Genomic DNA, 20,760 nt, shown 5'->3' with positions numbered 1-20,760 from the left:
GGATCACTCGTGATTGGTAAACTAAGAGATGGCTCAGATGAAGTGGTTGCATTGATCAAACTTTGCTCCATTTTAGAACGAGTCCTTTTAGTTAACCAGGTGATTAGTGATGAGTCAGAATCTGATTTCTTGGCTTTAGACCGTGTGAAATATGGATGCTCCGCCAGTTCCCTTTTAGCACAAGTCAACCTTTTTTGTTTTGAAAATAAGTTTAAAAAGAAAAAAGATAAAAACAAGAAAAAGAAAAGGAAAATGAGTCAGTATACGGTAAGGATAATATTATTGCATATAAACACATTATTGCACATAATACATCGCGTTTTATAATGCAAGGGACCTCTTTATGCCAGAGGTAGGCCTAACGAACATTGAAGGACAAACATGTCTTTTATGTATCATTCCATAACTCTTCTTACAACTAATTTACAAGAAAATAAAATTTATTACATGCCAGTTTAATAATACAATTTAAAGTTGATCTAGGATATCTAACGCTTCATCTCCACTAATTTCTTTTAATTGTCTTCAACCTCCGACATTAATTTTAGATGCTCCACGTCAACCTGCAACAAAAGGTCAGTTTTTCTTGAAATACTTATCTATAGAGTACTAGGTCTACATATTCCACATATTTATCCTTCAAATAATGCACATAGATAGTGAGTAGTGTCACTTAGAGTCATGGACTCTTTTGGACATTTGGTAAGGTTGACTAATGAACTTAATACACCAAGGGTATTAAGCCTCCTAGGTTTAAAATGATGCATGTTCTTACAAGGTTTTGGCTTCGCTCTACCCTAAGTAGACTAAGAATGGGTTTGCTAGACACAAGGTTCCCGAGCGGACTGCTCGAGTGAGAAGGCTACGCGGTCCCCGTTATTCGGGCACCCCCGCGCATGCGCCAACTCCCTTAAAATTTGGATTCTATGAAGAAATTTGCGGGTGCGCTAAGCACACCTCGCGTGTACGTGTGATAGTGTGAATTTTCCAAAAGTGGAGGAAATATGAACGGAATGCCAGTTTAAGGAAAGCAGTAATAACATATTACACAGAAAATACATATAAGGAATAAAAATACTTAAAAGCATATAAAGCAACAATATAGACAAAATAAAGCAAAATAAACAAAGCATCCAACAAATGATTTATTAACCTAAGTTGTTATGGTTAAGAGCCTAAAATCCCCAGCGGAGTCGCCAAGCTGTCACACCCCATTTTAACCGGGTTGATTTAGGGAGTATGACGTATTGGTGATTCCTATTTGTTTGTTTTAAGGAGTCGCCACCTAATTAATTTAACGATGAATTAGGACATCTAAATGTTAACTAAGGTAAAGTTGAAACTAAACCTCTGTTAATAGTCTGCTTAACCAGTGTGATTCTAGGTAAGGGCTCTATATTATCCTAAAGGGAAGGGATTAGGCATCCTTTAGGATCCGTTAACTTACGGTTATCCGACCAAACTTAGGTTAATTAATTCAGATTAAATATAATGCTTAAATCTTAAGAAAAAATAGGTTGTAAATGTTGTTGAGGTTCTAAAGGAAAGCATAATGATGCTATTTAAACTAACTTGAAAAAATACATAGTAGTCCACTTAAAAAATAAAACTTATAAATGTTGTTAAGCTTGAGATGATAATTTTATTATAAAAATGAGGCTTGCAAAATATAATAATTTGTACATAAATAGAACCCTTTAAGAAAATACCTAACCAATTTAAACTTAGAGTAAAATTACATCATACGAGTGCAATGGCGTAGAAAATCATAGACTTAAAATAGGATGCAAAAGATGATAAATTTTCCTTTTTTTTAAACTTTATTTAATTATGCTTGGTTAAAATATATATGATTGATTCAAACTTGAAGAGTTATTTATGAAAATAATACTTGAATTTATATTTGAGTATTAACAATGCTTTTGAAATGTCTATGATAGTAAAATATGATTTCTTTTACTTAAAATATATAATCATGCCATTTTGCAAATCAATTATATAAAATAAAATAAATATTAGATGTTTTAACATGAAAAGAAAACAATAAAACTTATGGAATTAATTTTAATCTTCTTTAAACTAACTACCCATTACTAAAAAAACTAAGCCTACTAATTAATTTAAGAATCATCTAAGTTCAGGAAAATGAAAAATAAAAAAGAGTATTAGTTGCACAAATACAAATCAAATGTATAAAATGAGATAAGGAAGCAAGAAATATTAAATGGGCTGTTGATTGCTGCTGTTGGGCTTTTAGCCCAATAGTTCCTTTATATAGCCTGTTGCGGCTGTTGTTGTCAATTGGGCTTCGGCCTAGAAGTTTATTTCTTTAGAATGAGCTGCAGACAGGGATGGGTTGATGAAGAGATCTCGTTGGGCTTTTAGCCCCAACATCAAATGCGGAGGAAGAACGAGTCTCTCGGACTCGTATATGTGAGGTTCATGCAAAAAAAATGAAAGAAAAGAGAGAAAAGAATTAAGACATAACCCATAAATACGACTAAACATGTATAATGCAAATTCAAGGTGGACAAGTGGATTATGCATATTTGCAATGGATAACCATACGGGGAGGGACACGATATGCAGTACCCTGCTAACAGACGTGTGCATTTGAAGCATAAATGTAAACCAAACAGACAGCAGGCATAAAATTTGGTCATGTGAACAGGCCTTTGGCATCTTCCTTTTTTAACACATTAGCTGGACATAGTAATCTCAACATCTTTATAAATCCCAGCAAAACATCATACAAAGGCATGTACCCATCTAATCCTAGAATCTTCTTAAGTGAGCCTAATCAGGTTTACATTTAACAAGGAATGATCACATAGTATTGGTACAGGTTCACGAATGCTGAAGTTAAATCTGAATCCTTTTAATCCCTTTAAAGCACATTATGAGACTTGTGATGCACAACAAACCAAATGACATAGAACACATATCAGAGACAGAATTCACTAAGTGAGCATATAGGTGGTCTGGTTCCTATATTAAGCCAAGTAAATGTCATTTCTAACTTCAATGGATACCATTTCAGGTCCAGCAGACATAAGAGTTCCATTTTTTTCACCAGTAACACATTCTGAGAATAATATTTGATTCCGGGAACACCACAGGGAAATCATTCTTGTAAATCAAATACATAGGTCACAAATGACTCTGGACTTAATTTAAACGGGGTACAGGTATGTCTCAGGCAGTCAAGATTAATTCCCATGCTAGTTAAAACCAGACAAAGAGTTGAGTACACTAATTATAGTGTTAAAACAGGAAAACTTATACACTGTCTAATGTATATTTAACCATATTGATCAAGTCCAACACACATCAATCCAGATTTGACGCAAACAGTCAATAGGATTACCAATCATAGCACATTTTAATCATATTAGCCTGATTAGCAGATTTCTAGGCCATACATGGACATACACTCATCTGATGTCATAACATTGAGCCAACAGACCCAAGTTCCAGAAAATAGACGAGGATTAATATCATTCTTCTAACAATAGGCAAAAGTAAACCAAATAGGCATGATAATGGTCTTTATTAGGCCTTAATCAGATGAGATCCCAACTAAACAAGTGGTGTTGAAACACTTTGGACATGTTTAGCTTAGGACAAATAACATGATTCAAACAAGCTCGGATACTTAACCTTAACATACTTAGTCCTTTACAGTGTCATCATCTCATTTAATCTGGCTATGAGACTTCATTAATGAATGAACTAACAGGATAGTGAATAGGATTATATCATATGCTTAGGAAAATGATGAGCAGGAATCGGACTGATATGCACCTTACAGTAGGCTTTAAACTAATGACACCTGAATTATTCTAAACAATGATTAAATCAATGAAACTCTACTAAATCCGTATATGAACATGTTTAACTAGAAACAAACTGAGCTAAACTAACAAATAAGACAAGCTTAACTAACATCAACTAAGCTAGCTTATTACCATGCTTAACTCGACAGACTAAATTAACATGTAAAACATGCTTAACCAAACAGATCAGGCTAAACCAACACACGAGATATGTTTAAAAAAACTGATTTAGAACTAGTCACACAAAATATGTTTAACTAAATTAAACCAAACTAAAGCCATGTCTAATCAAACACAGAAATCAATCGAAATGCTAAAAAAAGGGTCACCTTTTTCGGGTGCAGCAAATCCGAGGTGTGAGTCTTCGATTTCCGCTCGAACACTAAAAAAAGGTTCCTCGACGCAAGCTCGAATCCAAACAGATTCCAAAGGGGGCAAAAATAAACGAAAAAGATCGATTTCGATCTCGACTCGATATCAAGCCACTGATGTCATTGCTGAATACTCTATATTTTAAGAAAATTTAGGCTATTAAACTTGTATTTCTCTAGATGATATCCTCGCGATTCAAAAGGATATCAGTGTTTTTTGGGTTTTTTTTTTCAAAAAAATCTCCTCCCTCGTTCCTTTCTCTCCCCTTTTCTTTTATAGTCATTTCAAGGAAAAACCTGCGAGGGAAGGGCGTGGGGGAACAGGATATAGTGGAGCAGGGTATGGGCATGGATGGAGGGAGAAAGGTGTGGTGCGGTGTGGGGTGTGTCAGAGGTGCGTGGGGAGCAGGAGGAGGTGGGGTGTCAGAAAGGGCAGGGTATGGCGGAGATGAAGAAGACGACGATGAGAGAAAGAGGGAGAGAGAGAGATGAGATGCGGCGGGGACGAAAAAGAAAATGAAGGGGAAACCCTAAGGGTTCCCCTTATTTTGAATGGAAAATGGGCCGGACCCGGTCCATTTGTGGACCGAGTCGATTTTAGACCGGGTATTTTAAGAATGGGCTAGTGAATTAAGACAATGACTGGTCTAAAATTTTGAGACAAAATACGGTCTAGTCCAAAAATATTTAGGAGTTAGTCGGACTTTGATTTGGGGTTCGGTAAGTCAAAATACGGACCGAGTGCAAGAAATAGTTTGGCTTCTAAATTTGAATAAGAGACCCATTTTGATTAACGGTGTACTAAGGGCGCTAGGATATCACCTAATACGAAAATGTATAATTATGAGAGATCCGGATAATAAAATTATATGATGTTGTAATAGCCGTGCAATAATAGTTTTTTTTGAAAATCCACAGTAAAATAAATACTATTATTTAATTATGCAAAGATAAATGCGATGCGTATGCGTAAGCTGGTACAATGCCGAAAATGTAAAAAATTGTGAATTATAATAATAGTAATAAATAATAATAATAATAATAATAATTATAATAATAATAATAATAAATAATAATAATAATAATAATAATAATTATAATAATAATAATAATAATAATAATAATAATAGTAACTGTAATAGAATAATGAAGTGTCGGTATTGATAAGAGGCTAATAATTTAGTAAAAAATAACTCTATATATTTTTAATATTTTCTAAAAATATTAGAAGCGTAAATAGATATTTTGGAAGGGAGGTGGGACAAAATTGGGTGTCAACAACTTGTCCCTCTTTGCCCGGTAATGATGAAAAGAGTTGTCGGGCAAAGATGTTGACTCAATAGCCTATTTTGTCCCGGCTAAAGGAAACTTGAGAGGATCATGACCGAACTCCGGTCTCTGAGTTGCCTACATATCTCGGGCTGTACGAGAATCAGGTCGAGTGTAGTTCTGGGATACTTACGACACTTGAACCCCGATTGGCCCGAAGCTTGCAAAATATTGTCCCAGTGTTGAATTATGATAACACTGGGTATTATGATAGAAACTTGAGAATCCTGAAAATTGAATTGCTGGAATGCAAAGAATACTAGTGATTAGAGACGAGTGTTCGAGGTAGATCTTTGACCCGTGTCGGGAAGTCTGATTATCCTTCCCGACAAATTGCCCCAGTTCGCTGCCGAAGAAAAAGTTCCACGATTTGATGTGTGATGCCAACTTCGATATTGTTCAAAGCCAACAGCTAAAAACAAATGTTAGCAATAAAGAAATATGTATAAATAAGACAGGGTTGGAGAAGTTACACTTGCAACCCCTGCTTCGAAAGTTGAATCCACATTCGGAGGTGGATGCCGGAACTGAAATATAAGATTCCCGCATTCGGAGGTAGGTGCCTGAACTTGAATATAAAATACCCGCATTCGGAGGTGGGTGCCTGAACTGAAATATAAGATACCCGCATTCGGAGGTGGGTGCCTGAACTGAAATATAAGATACCCGCATTCGGAGGTGGGTGCCTGAACTGAACATTGAAATACCCGCATTCTAAGGTGGGCGCCAAAATTGAAAATTGACATACCCGCATTCTAAGGTGGGTGCCTAATTTGAACATTGAAATACCCGCATTCTAAGGTGGGTGCCTGAATTGAACATTGGAATACCCGCATTCTAAGGTGGGTGCCTGAATTGAACATTGAAATACCCGCATTCTAAGGTGGGTGCCTGGATTGAAATTGACATACCCGTATTCTAAGGTGGGTGCCTTGATTGAAATTGACATACCCGCATTCTAAGGTGGGCGCCTAGATTGAAATTGACATACCCGCATTCTAAGGTGGGCGCCTAATTTGAACATTGAAATACCCGCATTCTAAGGTGGGTGCCTGAATTGAACATTGAAATACCCGCATTCTAAGGTGGGTGCCTGAATTAAATTTTGAAATACCCGCATTCTAAGGTGGGTGCCTAAATTAAAAATCGAAATACCCGCATTCTAAGGTGGGCGCCTAATCATGTCCACTTCCTATGGCGCAAAAATGTAAATCCATGCCCATTTTTCACGGTACAAATATAAATCCACGTCGACTTTCACGCCTGTATTATACGGTGCAAAACAAACCTATATCTACTTTCACATCCGTATTATACGGCGCAAAATAAATCCACTTTACTTTCGAAAACGTAAATCTGTATCCACTTTCTACAATTGTAGGTATATTTTCCGTAATATAATTCTATTTTCACTTCCATGCTCGCATCCACAATGTAAATGTAAATCCACGTCCACTTTAGAAATAGTATTGTAAAAAGATATCCACATCTTAATCCCTGTCCCGTTGTGACGGAAATTAAATCTATAATTAACCCCACAATTTGATATACGATGCAATATTTAGATCTTGCTATCTTATTAAAATACCTCATTTTAAAAGAATTTGATAATGATTTGAATATGTATGAAATGATGTCGAAATTGAGGAATTGTAACCGATAACAGGTGATCAAGGTCAGTGTCCATGATTATATGTATTCGATCCATCGATGAATGTCACGAGCTAAAACAATTGTTAGTGATAAGAATAAATAGTTGGGTCTGAAAGAATTATACTTACAGCCCTTGGTTGAGAAGATGAACTTGTGTCCACTGTTGCAATTAAAATTTCGTGATGAGTGGAACGACGCCCACCGTTCGGCATAAGCTACCTTTGCATCCACGCTGAAGAGTATTTGCATTTTGAAGAAAGTTAACTTTTTGATCACGCCCATAATTTAATACATGCACCGTGTTCATGTTAATTGGACCTGTCTCAACAAAGAAAAATTGTGAGTTTAAAAGAAAATTGGTTGACTTGTGCATGTCGGGGAACTTGGCCCTTGAATTGACTTTTGTCTCGGTCGCGTCCGCGTTCTTCGATGTCTCACCACATATCTTGCTTTGCCGGGGAGTTTCAGTTATAAAAAAAATGTATTTTGAAAATAAAAGTAATGAGATTTAAATGACTTTGAAAGGAAATACTTAGTGGCTCTAATATGTAACATGATTAAGAAGACTCGATTTTTGAATTTACTCACATTTTAGAAATATGGATGGACTTTTGTTTAAGACCACTTTTATGCTACTTCTAAAAATTTGTCCCAGTTTCAGTCTTAGAGATGCTTGATTCTGGACAATTGAAAAATAAGAACTTATAATGAAAGTTTTCGAAAGTGATTTGACCGACTTCGAAATTTGTCCCAGTTTCAAGTCCTGGAAACGCTTGGTTCTAAACGATCGAAAAGTGAGAAAATTGTAATGAAAATTTTTTGAAAGTGATTTGACCGATTTCAAAAATTTGTCCCAGTTTCAAGATACTAAGACACATGAATTTAAGCGGTGGGAAGACCAAGTCTTGTATAAAAATCCTTATGTATTTTATAGGAACCAAAATGTTTGGACAAAATGAAGATAAAAATTTTAAGATAGAAGGGCTGAACCCGCCTCGGGTTGCCTACGTATCCCAAAGGAATCAGGCCAGACGTAGTTCGTGATACAAATAAAGACTTTTGAGTTTTTTTTTTTTTTTTTTTTTTTTTTTTTTTTTAAAAAGGGGCCGAACCCTATGTGGGTTGCCTACGTATCCAAAAGGAAATCAGGCCATGCGTAGTTCCACTCATACAACAAAACACTGAAATATTTTGAAAAAGTGGCCGAACCCGATGTGGGCTGCCTACGTATCCAACAGGAAGTCAGGCCAAACGTAGTTCGTTCAAACAAAATGACAGAATCTTAATTTAAAAAGGCCGTAACAAAACATAGAGGCAACATGACAAAAGGAACTAAATGTTCTAGTTGATACCTCCGGCCTACTACAAAAGGAAATTTAAACTGAAAATACTGAAACTCCCGACGAACCGGGGCTAAGATAGAAGTTCAATTTTGCAACTCAGGTCCTGGCTCAGCAGCCTATAAAGTCAATATTTCAGCAAAGTCTTTGATTATCGCAGCATGATCATTTTCATCTTCCACGAACAGGTTCTTGACTCCCTCCACGATATCATCATAGGCAACTTCAACAATCAGATCTGAAGGTTTTGAGAAAGTTTGATCAATGGTAGGAATAGGTTTTGGCAATGCAATCTCCTTCCTTTTATTCTTTCGTGCTTTCTTCACTTCTTCCTCAGTTGGCTCATATCCCAAACCGAATGTAAATTGTTGCGTAGGGAGAACGACTGGTTCAACCCACCCATTTAGTGTTTTCCCTAGCCCAAATCCAGGTTGGTACCCATTTCTCACCATTTCTTTTGCAACCATAATTGCGGCACATGATCTTTTGAACTCTTGAGTTTGACATACTTCACTCTCCTTAGTGACATTCACAACCTCCCAAGCGTGGTAAGCTGCTCCGTCGAACCCTCCTTCTGCCTCGACGAATGGGGTGGATTGCTCTAGATAGAAAGACGTATCTCCTTCTCCGTGTATACATATTTGTTGCTGATCCCACTCGAATTTGACAGTTTGGTGCAAAGTAGATGGTACGGCCCCAGCCAAATGGATCCACGGTCTACCTAACAGCATGTTGTATGTCGTGGAAATATCAAGTACTTGAAAATCCATAATGAATTCAACAGGGCCAATCAACACTTTCAACTCTATTTCCCCAATAGGGCGCCTTTGAGCCCCATCAAATGCTCGAATATTCATATCACTGGTCTTGAGCTCACTAACATTATATCCGATCTTCTTCAGACTTGCTAATGGACAGATGTTGAGTCCAGAACCCCCATCAATCAATACTTTAGCCACAAACATATTACGACACTTGACAGTTATATAGAGTGCTTTGTTATGCATACATCCTTCTGGCGGCAGTTCTTCATTATCGAAGCTGATTCGATGGCTGTCAAGCACGCGCTCAATCATCCCAGCTAACGCCTCACTAGTTGTTTCGCTTGGAACATACGCTTCATTCAAGATCTTCAACAATGCATTCCTGTGCATATCTGAACTCAAAAGCAAAGAGAGAATAGGAATTTGAGCATTGGTCTTTTTCAACTGATCCACAACTGAGTACTCACTAGCCTTGATCTTCCTCAAAAATTCTTCTGCTTCGGTTTCAGTCACGACCCTTTTGGGAGGTACATTGGCTTCCTTAACTTGCCCCAATCTAACTAGCTCTTCTGGAGAATAGCATCTTCCAGACCTTGTCATTCCTGATGTCTTAACCTTGTCAGTGATCGTGTCCTTTCCTCGACATTCCATCACAGTTTGTTGATAATTCCATGGTACGGCTTTTGTATCGAGCACTGGTAACTGATTTGGTGCTTGAACTACTTCCACAGGCGTTGATGAAGCTCCTAATATCTCGACAGGCACACAACCCCTTATCACTACAGCCGGAGAAGCAACGGCTACAAAATCATGATCCTCCACACGATCCACAGGCACTATAAATTCGGCTGGGTCGTCAACATTTTCATCTATTCCAATCATATTTATCGTGGCCCCATCATGGGTCGGGAGTGGATTGTTAACCACATTTGGTGTTGGTGGTTTGACCGTGATCTGTTTTGCTTCAATAAGATCCTCAACCTTATGCTTCAATGCGTAACAACGATCAGTGGAATGGCCTTTTACCCCCGAATGATATGCACATGTTTTAGTGGGATCAAAGCTTCTGGGTAATGGATCTGGAATTCTACCTTCCACGGGATATACTAAGCCTGAAGCTTGCAGTCTTTCGAAAACAACGCTCAGTGGTTCTCCCAATGGTGTGAAATTGCGGAACGGTTTATTTGGGCGAGGTGCGGATGCATTGTTTGGATGATGAGTTTGTGATGGTGGAGCTGGATATGTTGGTGGTCGTGGAGCTCGATATGCTGGTTGTGTATTGTAAACAGGGTAGGATATTTGTGGTGATTGAGGTTGGTAAGATGACAAAGCTTGGTCGTAGGGATGTGGAGAATATTGGAAATACTGTAAGTGGTGAGCGTTAGGCTGGTATCGCGGTGGTCGTTGATGGCGGTATGATGTGTTTCCCAAGGCCATCACCGATGCTGCTTCTTTCTCTTTTTTCTTTCCATTTCCGAGAGTACCAGTTTGTATAGCCCTACTGGTAGACTGCAAAGCTGCTAGACTTGTTATTCTCCCTGTCTTAATGCCATCTTCGATCATGTCCCCAGCTTTGATCACTTCTGCAAAAGTTTTTCCACTCATTGTCACCAAACGTTCATAGTATTCCGGTTCTAGTGCTTGAATGAAGAAAGTAACCATTTCTGTCTCCTCCATGGGTGGGTGTACCCTAGATGCTTCTTCCCTCCACCGTATAGCATATTCTCGAAATGATTCGGTGAACTTCTTCTTCAACTTTGTAATTGAGATTCTGTCAGGAGCGATCTCAACATGAAACTTGTAGTGATCCACAAAAGCATTTGCCAAATCATCCCAAGTACGCCATTTGGTTGTATCTTGCTTAGAATACCACTCCAAGGCTTTTCCACTCAAACTCTGATTGAATAGTTTGACTCTTATCCCTTCATTCTTTCCTACGCCAATCAACTTTTCACAATAAACTTTCAAATGAAAGAAAGGGTTCCCTGACCCATCAAACTTCTCAAATTTTGGAATCTTGTAACCTGGTGGCAATTCTACCTCAGGAAATGAACATAATTCTTCATATCTCACGCTTTGGTTACTACCAAGTCCACGCAAACTTCTCATGGCATCTTCCAAACTTTTGAGCTTTCTATTTATCATTTCATCATTAACTGACCGTGCCTCATTTTCAACTTCGACATAATGATCAACATCTGTGCGACATTGTCCTTGAATCTGTGTCATGGGTGGAGCTGTGGTATAAGTATACACCGGCGGAACTTGATGTGTGTCATGTGCTGGCGGTATGAATTGAGCTTTTGAAGAGGTGGTTGTAAATAAAAAGGGAGCATTTTGAGTGAGGTGTTCGGAACGAACTGGCTGAGAAGTGGTGAAATAATTTGCTTGGTTAAATTCGTCCAAATTTGGGAATGGATGTGGCACAGGCAAAGTTTGACGAACTCCCTGGGGCGGAGTCATATGTGGCGGTGTTTGAGAAAATGACCGGTTATGAAGTACCATATGACTTAGTTCGGCAACTCGTCGCTCCAGACGAGCAATGGTCTCCAAATGTGTTTCTGGTTCATTAGAGGATGTGGGATCACTCGTGATTGGTAAACTAAGAGATGGCTCAGATGAAGTGGTTGCATTGATCAAACTTTGCTCCATTTTAGAACGAGTCCTTTTAGTTAACCAGGTGATTAGTGATGAGTCAGAATCTGATTTCTTGGCTTTAGACCGTGTGAAATATGGATGCTCCGCCAGTTCCCTTTTAGCACAAGTCAACCTTTTTTGTTTTGAAAATAAGTTTAAAAAGAAAAAAGATAAAAACAAGAAAAAGAAAAGGAAAATGAGTCAGTATACGGTAAGGATAATATTATTGCATATAAACACATTATTGCACATAATACATCGCGTTTTATAATGCAAGGGACCTCTTTATGCCAGAGGTAGGCCTAACGAACATTGAAGGACAAACATGTCTTTTATGTATCATTCCATAACTCTTCTTACAACTAATTTACAAGAAAATAAAATTTATTACATGCCAGTTTAATAATACAATTTAAAGTTGATCTAGGATATCTAACGCTTCATCTCCACTAATTTCTTTTAATTGTCTTCAACCTCCGACATTAATTTTAGATGCTCCACGTCAACCTGCAACAAAAGGTCAGTTTTTCTTGAAATACTTATCTATAGAGTACTAGGTCTACATATTCCACATATTTATCCTTCAAATAATGCACATAGATAGTGAGTAGTGTCACTTAGAGTCATGGACTCTTTTGGACATTTGGTAAGGTTGACTAATGAACTTAATACACCAAGGGTATTAAGCCTCCTAGGTTTAAAATGATGCATGTTCTTACAAGGTTTTGGCTTCGCTCTACCCTAAGTAGACTAAGAATGGGTTTGCTAGACACAAGGTTCCCGAGCGGACTGCTCGAGTGAGAAGGCTACGCGGTCCCCGTTATTCGGGCACCCCCGCGCATGCGCCAACTCCCTTAAAATTTGGATTCTATGAAGAAATTTGCGGGTGCGCTAAGCACACCTCGCGTGTACGTGTGATAGTGTGAATTTTCCAAAAGTGGAGGAAATATGAACGGAATGCCAGTTTAAGGAAAGCAGTAATAACATATTACACAGAAAATACATATAAGGAATAAAAATACTTAAAAGCATATAAAGCAACAATATAGACAAAATAAAGCAAAATAAACAAAGCATCCAACAAATGATTTATTAACCTAAGTTGTTATGGTTAAGAGCCTAAAATCCCCAGCGGAGTCGCCAAGCTGTCACACCCCATTTTAACCGGGTTGATTTAGGGAGTATGACGTATTGGTGATTCCTATTTGTTTGTTTTAAGGAGTCGCCACCTAATTAATTTAACGATGAATTAGGACATCTAAATGTTAACTAAGGTAAAGTTGAAACTAAACCTCTGTTAATAGTCTGCTTAACCAGTGTGATTCTAGGTAAGGGCTCTATATTATCCTAAAGGGAAGGGATTAGGCATCCTTTAGGATCCGTTAACTTACGGTTATCCGACCAAACTTAGGTTAATTAATTCAGATTAAATATAATGCTTAAATCTTAAGAAAAAATAGGTTGTAAATGTTGTTGAGGTTCTAAAGGAAAGCATAATGATGCTATTTAAACTAACTTGAAAAAATACATAGTAGTCCACTTAAAAAATAAAACTTATAAATGTTGTTAAGCTTGAGATGATAATTTTATTATAAAAATGAGGCTTGCAAAATATAATAATTTGTACATAAATAGAACCCTTTAAGAAAATACCTAACCAATTTAAACTTAGAGTAAAATTACATCATACGAGTGCAATGGCGTAGAAAATCATAGACTTAAAATAGGATGCAAAAGATGATAAATTTTCCTTTTTTTTAAACTTTATTTAATTATGCTTGGTTAAAATATATATGATTGATTCAAACTTGAAGAGTTATTTATGAAAATAATACTTGAATTTATATTTGAGTATTAACAATGCTTTTGAAATGTCTATGATAGTAAAATATGATTTCTTTTACTTAAAATATATAATCATGCCATTTTGCAAATCAATTATATAAAATAAAATAAATATTAGATGTTTTAACATGAAAAGAAAACAATAAAACTTATGGAATTAATTTTAATCTTCTTTAAACTAACTACCCATTACTAAAAAAACTAAGCCTACTAATTAATTTAAGAATCATCTAAGTTCAGGAAAATGAAAAATAAAAAAGAGTATTAGTTGCACAAATACAAATCAAATGTATAAAATGAGATAAGGAAGCAAGAAATATTAAATGGGCTGTTGATTGCTGCTGTTGGGCTTTTAGCCCAATAGTTCCTTTATATAGCCTGTTGCGGCTGTTGTTGTCAATTGGGCTTCGGCCTAGAAGTTTATTTCTTTAGAATGAGCTGCAGACAGGGATGGGTTGATGAAGAGATCTCGTTGGGCTTTTAGCCCCAACATCAAATGCGGAGGAAGAACGAGTCTCTCGGACTCGTATATGTGAGGTTCATGCAAAAAAAATGAAAGAAAAGAGAGAAAAGAATTAAGACATAACCCATAAATACGACTAAACATGTATAATGCAAATTCAAGGTGGACAAGTGGATTATGCATATTTGCAATGGATAACCATACGGGGAGGGACACGATATGCAGTACCCTGCTAACAGACGTGTGCATTTGAAGCATAAATGTAAACCAAACAGACAGCAGGCATAGAATTTGGTCATGTGAACAGGCCTTTGGCATCTTCCTTTTTTAACACATTAGCTGGACATAGTAATCTCAACATCTTTATAAATCCCAGCAAAACATCATACAAAGGCATGTACCCATCTAATCCTAGAATCTTCTTAAGTGAGCCTAATCAGGTTTACATTTAACAAGGAATGATCACATAGTATTGGTACAGGTTCACGAATGCTGAAGTTAAATCTGAATCCTTTTAATCCCTTTAAAGCACATTATGAGACTTGTGATGCACAACAAACCAAATGACATAGAACACATATCAGAGACAGAATTCACTAAGTGAGCATATAGGTGGTCTGGTTCCTATATTAAGCCAAGTAAATGTCATTTCTAACTTCAATGGATACCATTTCAGGTCCAGCAGACATAAGAGTTCCATTTTTTTCACCAGTAACACATTCTGAGAATAATATTTGATTCCGGGAACACCACAGGGAAATCATTCTTGTAAATCAAATACATAGGTCACAAATGACTCTGGACTTAATTTAAACGGGGTACAGGTATGTCTCAGGCAGTCAAGATTAATTCCCATGCTAGTTAAAACCAGACAAAGAGTTGAGTACACTAATTATAGTGTTAAAACAGGAAAACTTATACACTGTCTAATGTATATTTAACCATATTGATCAAGTCCAACACACATCAATCCAGATTTGACGCAAACAGTCAATAGGATTACCAATCATAGCACATTTTAATCATATTAGCCTGATTAGCAGATTTCTAGGCCATACATGGACATACACTCATCTGATGTCATAACATTGAGCCAACAGACCCAAGTTCCAGAAAATAGACGAGGATTAATATCATTCTTCTAACAATAGGCAAAAGTAAACCAAATAGGCATGATAATGGTCTTTATTAGGCCTTAATCAGATGAGATCCCAACTAAACAAGTGGTGTTGAAACACTTTGGACATGTTTAGCTTAGGACAAATAACATGATTCAAACAAGCTCGGATACTTAACCTTAACATACTTAGTCCTTTACAGTGTCATCATCTCATTTAATCTGGCTATGAGACTTCATTAATGAATGAACTAACAGGATAGTGAATAGGATTATATCATATGCTTAGGAAAATGATGAGCAGGAATCGGACTGATATGCACCTTACAGTAGGCTTTAAACTAATGACACCTGAATTATTCTAAACAATGATTAAATCAATGAAACTCTACTAAATCCGTATATGAACATGTTTAACTAGAAACAAACTGAGCTAAACTAACAAATAAGACAAGCTTAACTAACATCAACTAAGCTAGCTTATTACCATGCTTAACTCGACAGACTAAATTAACATGTAAAACATGCTTAACCAAACAGATCAGGCTAAACCAACACACGAGATATGTTTAAAAAAACTGATTTAGAACTAGTCACACAAAATATGTTTAACTAAATTAAACCAAACTAAAGCCATGTCTAATCAAACACAGAAATCAATCGAAATGCTAAAAAAAGGGTCACCTTTTTCGGGTGCAGCAAATCCGAGGTGTGAGTCTTCGATTTCCGCTCGAACACTAAAAAAAGGTTCCTCGACGCAAGCTCGAATCCAAACAGATTCCAAAGGGGGCAAAAATAAACGAAAAAGATCGATTTCGATCTCGACTCGATATCAAGCCACTGATGTCATTGCTGAATACTCTATATTTTAAGAAAATTTAGGCTATTAAACTTGTATTTCTCTAGATGATATCCTCGCGATTCAAAAGGATATCAGTGTTTTTTGGGTTTTTTTTTTTCAAAAAAATCTCCTCCCTCGTTCCTTTCTCTCCCCTTTTCTTTTATAGTCATTTCAAGGAAAAACCTGCGAGGGAAGGGCGTGGGGGAACAGGATATATTGGAGCAGGGTATGGGCATGGATGGAGGGAGAAAGGTGTGGTGCGGTGTGGGGTGTGTCAGAGGTGCGTGGGGAGCAGGAGGAGGTGGGGTGTCAGAAAGGGCAGGGTATGGCGGAGATGAAGAAGACGACGATGAGAGAAAGAGGGAGAGAGAGAGATGAGATGCGGCGGGGACGAAAAAGAAAATGAAGGGGAAACCCTAAGGGTTCCCCTTATTTTGAATGGAAAATGGGCCGGACCCGGTCCATTTGTGGACCGAGTCGATTTTAGACCGGGTATTTTAAGAATGGGCTAGTGAATTAAGACAATGACTGGTCTAAAATTTTGAGACAAAATACGGTCTAGTCCAAAAATATTTAGGAGTTAGTCGGACTTTGATTTGGGGTTCGGTAAGTCAAAATACGGACCGAGTGCAAGAAATAGTTTGGCTTCTAAATTTGAATAAGAGACCCATTTTGATTAACGGTGTACTAAGGGCGCTAGGATATCACCTAATACGAAAATGTATAATTATGAGAGATCCGGATAATAAAATTATATGATGTTGTAATAGCCGTGCAATAATATTTTTTTTTGAAAATCCACAGTAAAATAAATACTATTATTTAATTATGCAAAGATAAATGCGATGCGTATGCGTAAGCTGGTACAATGCCGAAAATGTAAAAAATTGTGAATTATAATAATAGTAATAAATAATAATAATAATAATAATAATTATAATAATAATAATAAATAATAATAATAATAATAATTATAATTATAATAATAATAATAATAATAATAGTAACTGTAATAGAATAATGAAGTGTCGGTATTGATAAGAGGCTAATAATTTAGTAAAAAATAACTCTATATATTTTTAATATTTTCTAAAAATATTAGAAGCGTAAATAGATATTTTGGAAGGGAGGTGGGACAAAATTGGGTGTCAACATGCAATAATTTCATTTGCTCCCACTAATATGTTAATACGCATGTGGCAATGAATCCACTATTATTGACTTGATGGCGATACTTTGGGAATTACATGAATATTGTTTAATTTTTTAATATATGGGGTGCACGTTTTTTTTGTTTTGTTTTGTGACATTGTTTTTTTTTTTTTTTTAATATGAGGTCCACTTTTTTTTTCATGAGTTTGGAGAAGGTGGGGTCCATTTTTTTTCTTTTTTTTTTTAAATATTGCTTGGCGTTTTTAGTATAGGGTCCACCTTTTTTTTTAAGAGTGACTGATGACGAAGCATGAGTAAACCGATACTTCTATATAGTAGAAAAATAGAAATATAATAAAATATTTCTATCTACTTTTTAGAAGAGTTGGTAATATAAAGTATAAAATATCATTTTTTTTCCCTTAAATAAAAAAAGTGAGTGGGACTGATAACGTCCAAATACACTCCTCAAAGAGAAAGTGTACACGGTCGTATGCAATATATTTACCCAACTATGAGTCGGGGTCGATCCCACAGGGAACAATATGCTAGGCGATTAAGAAAGTAAAGAACTTTCACCAACTAAGCTAAAGTCAAACGATAGATAATATTTTGGGTTTTTGAGAGAATTATAACTAATGCGGAAATATAAACTAACCTAGAAAGCGAGTAAAATGATCAATGGCCACAAGTATGGATAATAGGAGATTACACTCAAGTAACGATCCAACGTATTTTACGATTTTACAACTAAGAGCGGGTTTGTGTTGATAGATAATGATATCTAAAATCTCATTGAAAGTCTTCCAACCAAATCAATGAATTTCACTCTAAGCTTTTCCAAGCCTTAGAGTGTGATATTAGGCACAATCAATTTAACCTCAAGTAACTATCCTCTTCCGAGCTCAAGTTATTAGATGAGTTTAATGACCCAAATTCTTGTTAATTAATCTTTCCCAACCTAGATTTCCTCTTCCGAGCTCAATCTAAGTAAATGGGTGAGTCCTAGGGTTAGCTAATCCCTTTGGAAACATTGAAGAACGAGATTAATTAAATCAACAAAGACCCACTTCAATAGCAATAAGAATCATTCAATACATAAGCATAACAAGAGTTTCAAACCAAACTTTAATCAAGAATACTTTCATAAACGAGATTCAAGTTATGGAAATAAATACTACACACTTAGATATACGATGCAAAGCAAGGGATTGAAGAAATGAATTAAAGGTTTAAGAAATACTCAACCAAATCTTCAAATCTTTAACCCCAAAGTGTGGTGTAAGAACTAGTCTCCAAAACTTGATGAAAAACTGCCAAAGATCATCTATTACAAACCCTAAAAGAGTATTTATATTATTCCAAAAACGGGAACAAAATCTGGACCAAAATACCCTCTTGCACAATATGCTATTCGCATGTTCAACATGCTAATCGCATGTTGTGCCAAAACCGTAGCATGTGGTGACAATTTCTCTGTCACCACATGCTGCACCACATGTTGTTCGCATGTTGCACATGCTGCACCATATGCTACTCGCATATGGTGCCATTTTCACTGACAGCAGATGCTGCACCACATGCTGCTAGCATGTTCAACATGCTGCACCACATGCTATTAGCATGTGGTGCCAGAAACGTTGATTTGTTCTATTTTTGCTCTATTTTGGTCCGTTTTGCTCCGTTATGCTCTCCGGGCATCTTTTCCTACAAAACAACATAAAAACACAAAAAGTAACAACAAAAGTGCTTAAAGAGTCACAAAAACTTAAGGAATTAGCATCGAATATCGCGTAATTTCACGACTCATCAACTACCCCCAACTTAAAGTCTTTGCTTGTCCTCAAGCAAATCAAAACAAAAATCTCAATGAGGATCCACTTTAAGCACAAAAACATGACTTTGGTTGGTACCAACAATTAGGCTACAAGCATGTGAAGCTTTAACCAAATAACTCCCCCATTTCAAAATACAATTTCAAGAATGCAATAGAGATTTAAAACCATCAAGCAACAACACTCAAGCCTCAATAAGTGACTCAAAACCACTAGCTTACTAAATATGCTCAGTTGACTCAACTTTGGATTTCTTTTGAACATCACCACTCTATCGTAATTCATATGCCCTCACAAGAAAGAAAGTTCCAAAATCACTATATTCACAACAACAACAACACAAGGGACAAATACACAAAGTCACTCACACTCAACAAAGAAATTCTAGTGCTTACAAATATCACACCATAAGCTTGCCCTTATTTTCAATCATCACTAACTCAAGAACATTCGGTTGGAGATCACATAGGGACTTTTTAAGCTTGTAATGTAGGCTTAGGGAAGGGTAGGATAAGTATTTGGGATACAAGTGACTACGCCCTCCTTGAACACTACACATACTTTTTGTCCACTTTCCTCTTCATTTCAAAACATCACTCCTTCCTTTGCATACTAGTTTCCCCAATTATTCAATTTTTTTTATTTTTTATTTTTTATTTATTTTTTTGCACAAAAAGTTTGCAACCTTTTTGTATTTTTCAATTTTTCCTCCTTTCTTTTGACTTTCCACAACACTAACCTTCACCGCTCTCAACCAACACTAACACCCCCAACTTAGGCTTTTGGCCTCAAATTCACAATTTCATGTTCACGGAGGGAAAGGTTCAAAAGAGAGACTCTTCATCAAAAAGGGTAAAGGCTTGTAATGTGGCAACAAACGAAAAGGTCGTAGGCTCAAATGTGGTTACTAGTGATATTATTTATGCAATGGTAGGCTAGAAAGGCTAAAGAGGTTTTTTCAAAAATCACAAAGATAGCCCAAGATCATCTCTCCAACCAACATAATCAAAATTAGCATTGAACGACTAACGGGGCAAGTTCTAGATGATAAAAGTAAACACAAGATTTATTCAACAAACACTCACCACACATGGCATATGAACTAGTCTAGATGGATCAACTAGTGTAATATCTCATAATCCAAAGTAAACACAACTAGTAGGTAAAGAGTCACCAAATGAGCCAAAAAATTGTCACAAAGATCATTCTTTCCTATGCACCTTGCTTTTTAACATTCACAAAACAATTTGGAGGGGTATTCGCATTTCAATTTCACATGCAAGAGACTAACTCTATTAGTACCAAACAAGCTAAGAGTTTTCACATTTTTCCTCAAAGAAAATTAAATAATAAGAGTAACTAATCCACAACATGTCAAAAGAACAAAATTTTTAAAACTTTTGAGCAAGTTTCAAAATATAATGTGCAGGCACGTGCCACCCCCAACTGTAAACATTGCAGCGTCCTCGCTGCACATAATCTAAACAAAACATAAAAAAAAAAAAAAAAATTACTGGCATGACATGCCACCCCACATGCGATTCGCATGTGATGTCACCAATTTTTTTTATTATTAT

This window comes from Lycium barbarum, chromosome 2 (assembly GCF_019175385.1).
Source record: "Lycium barbarum isolate Lr01 chromosome 2, ASM1917538v2, whole genome shotgun sequence".
NCBI lineage: Eukaryota > Viridiplantae > Streptophyta > Magnoliopsida > Solanales > Solanaceae > Lycium > Lycium barbarum.
This window is presented reverse-complemented; position numbering follows the sequence as displayed.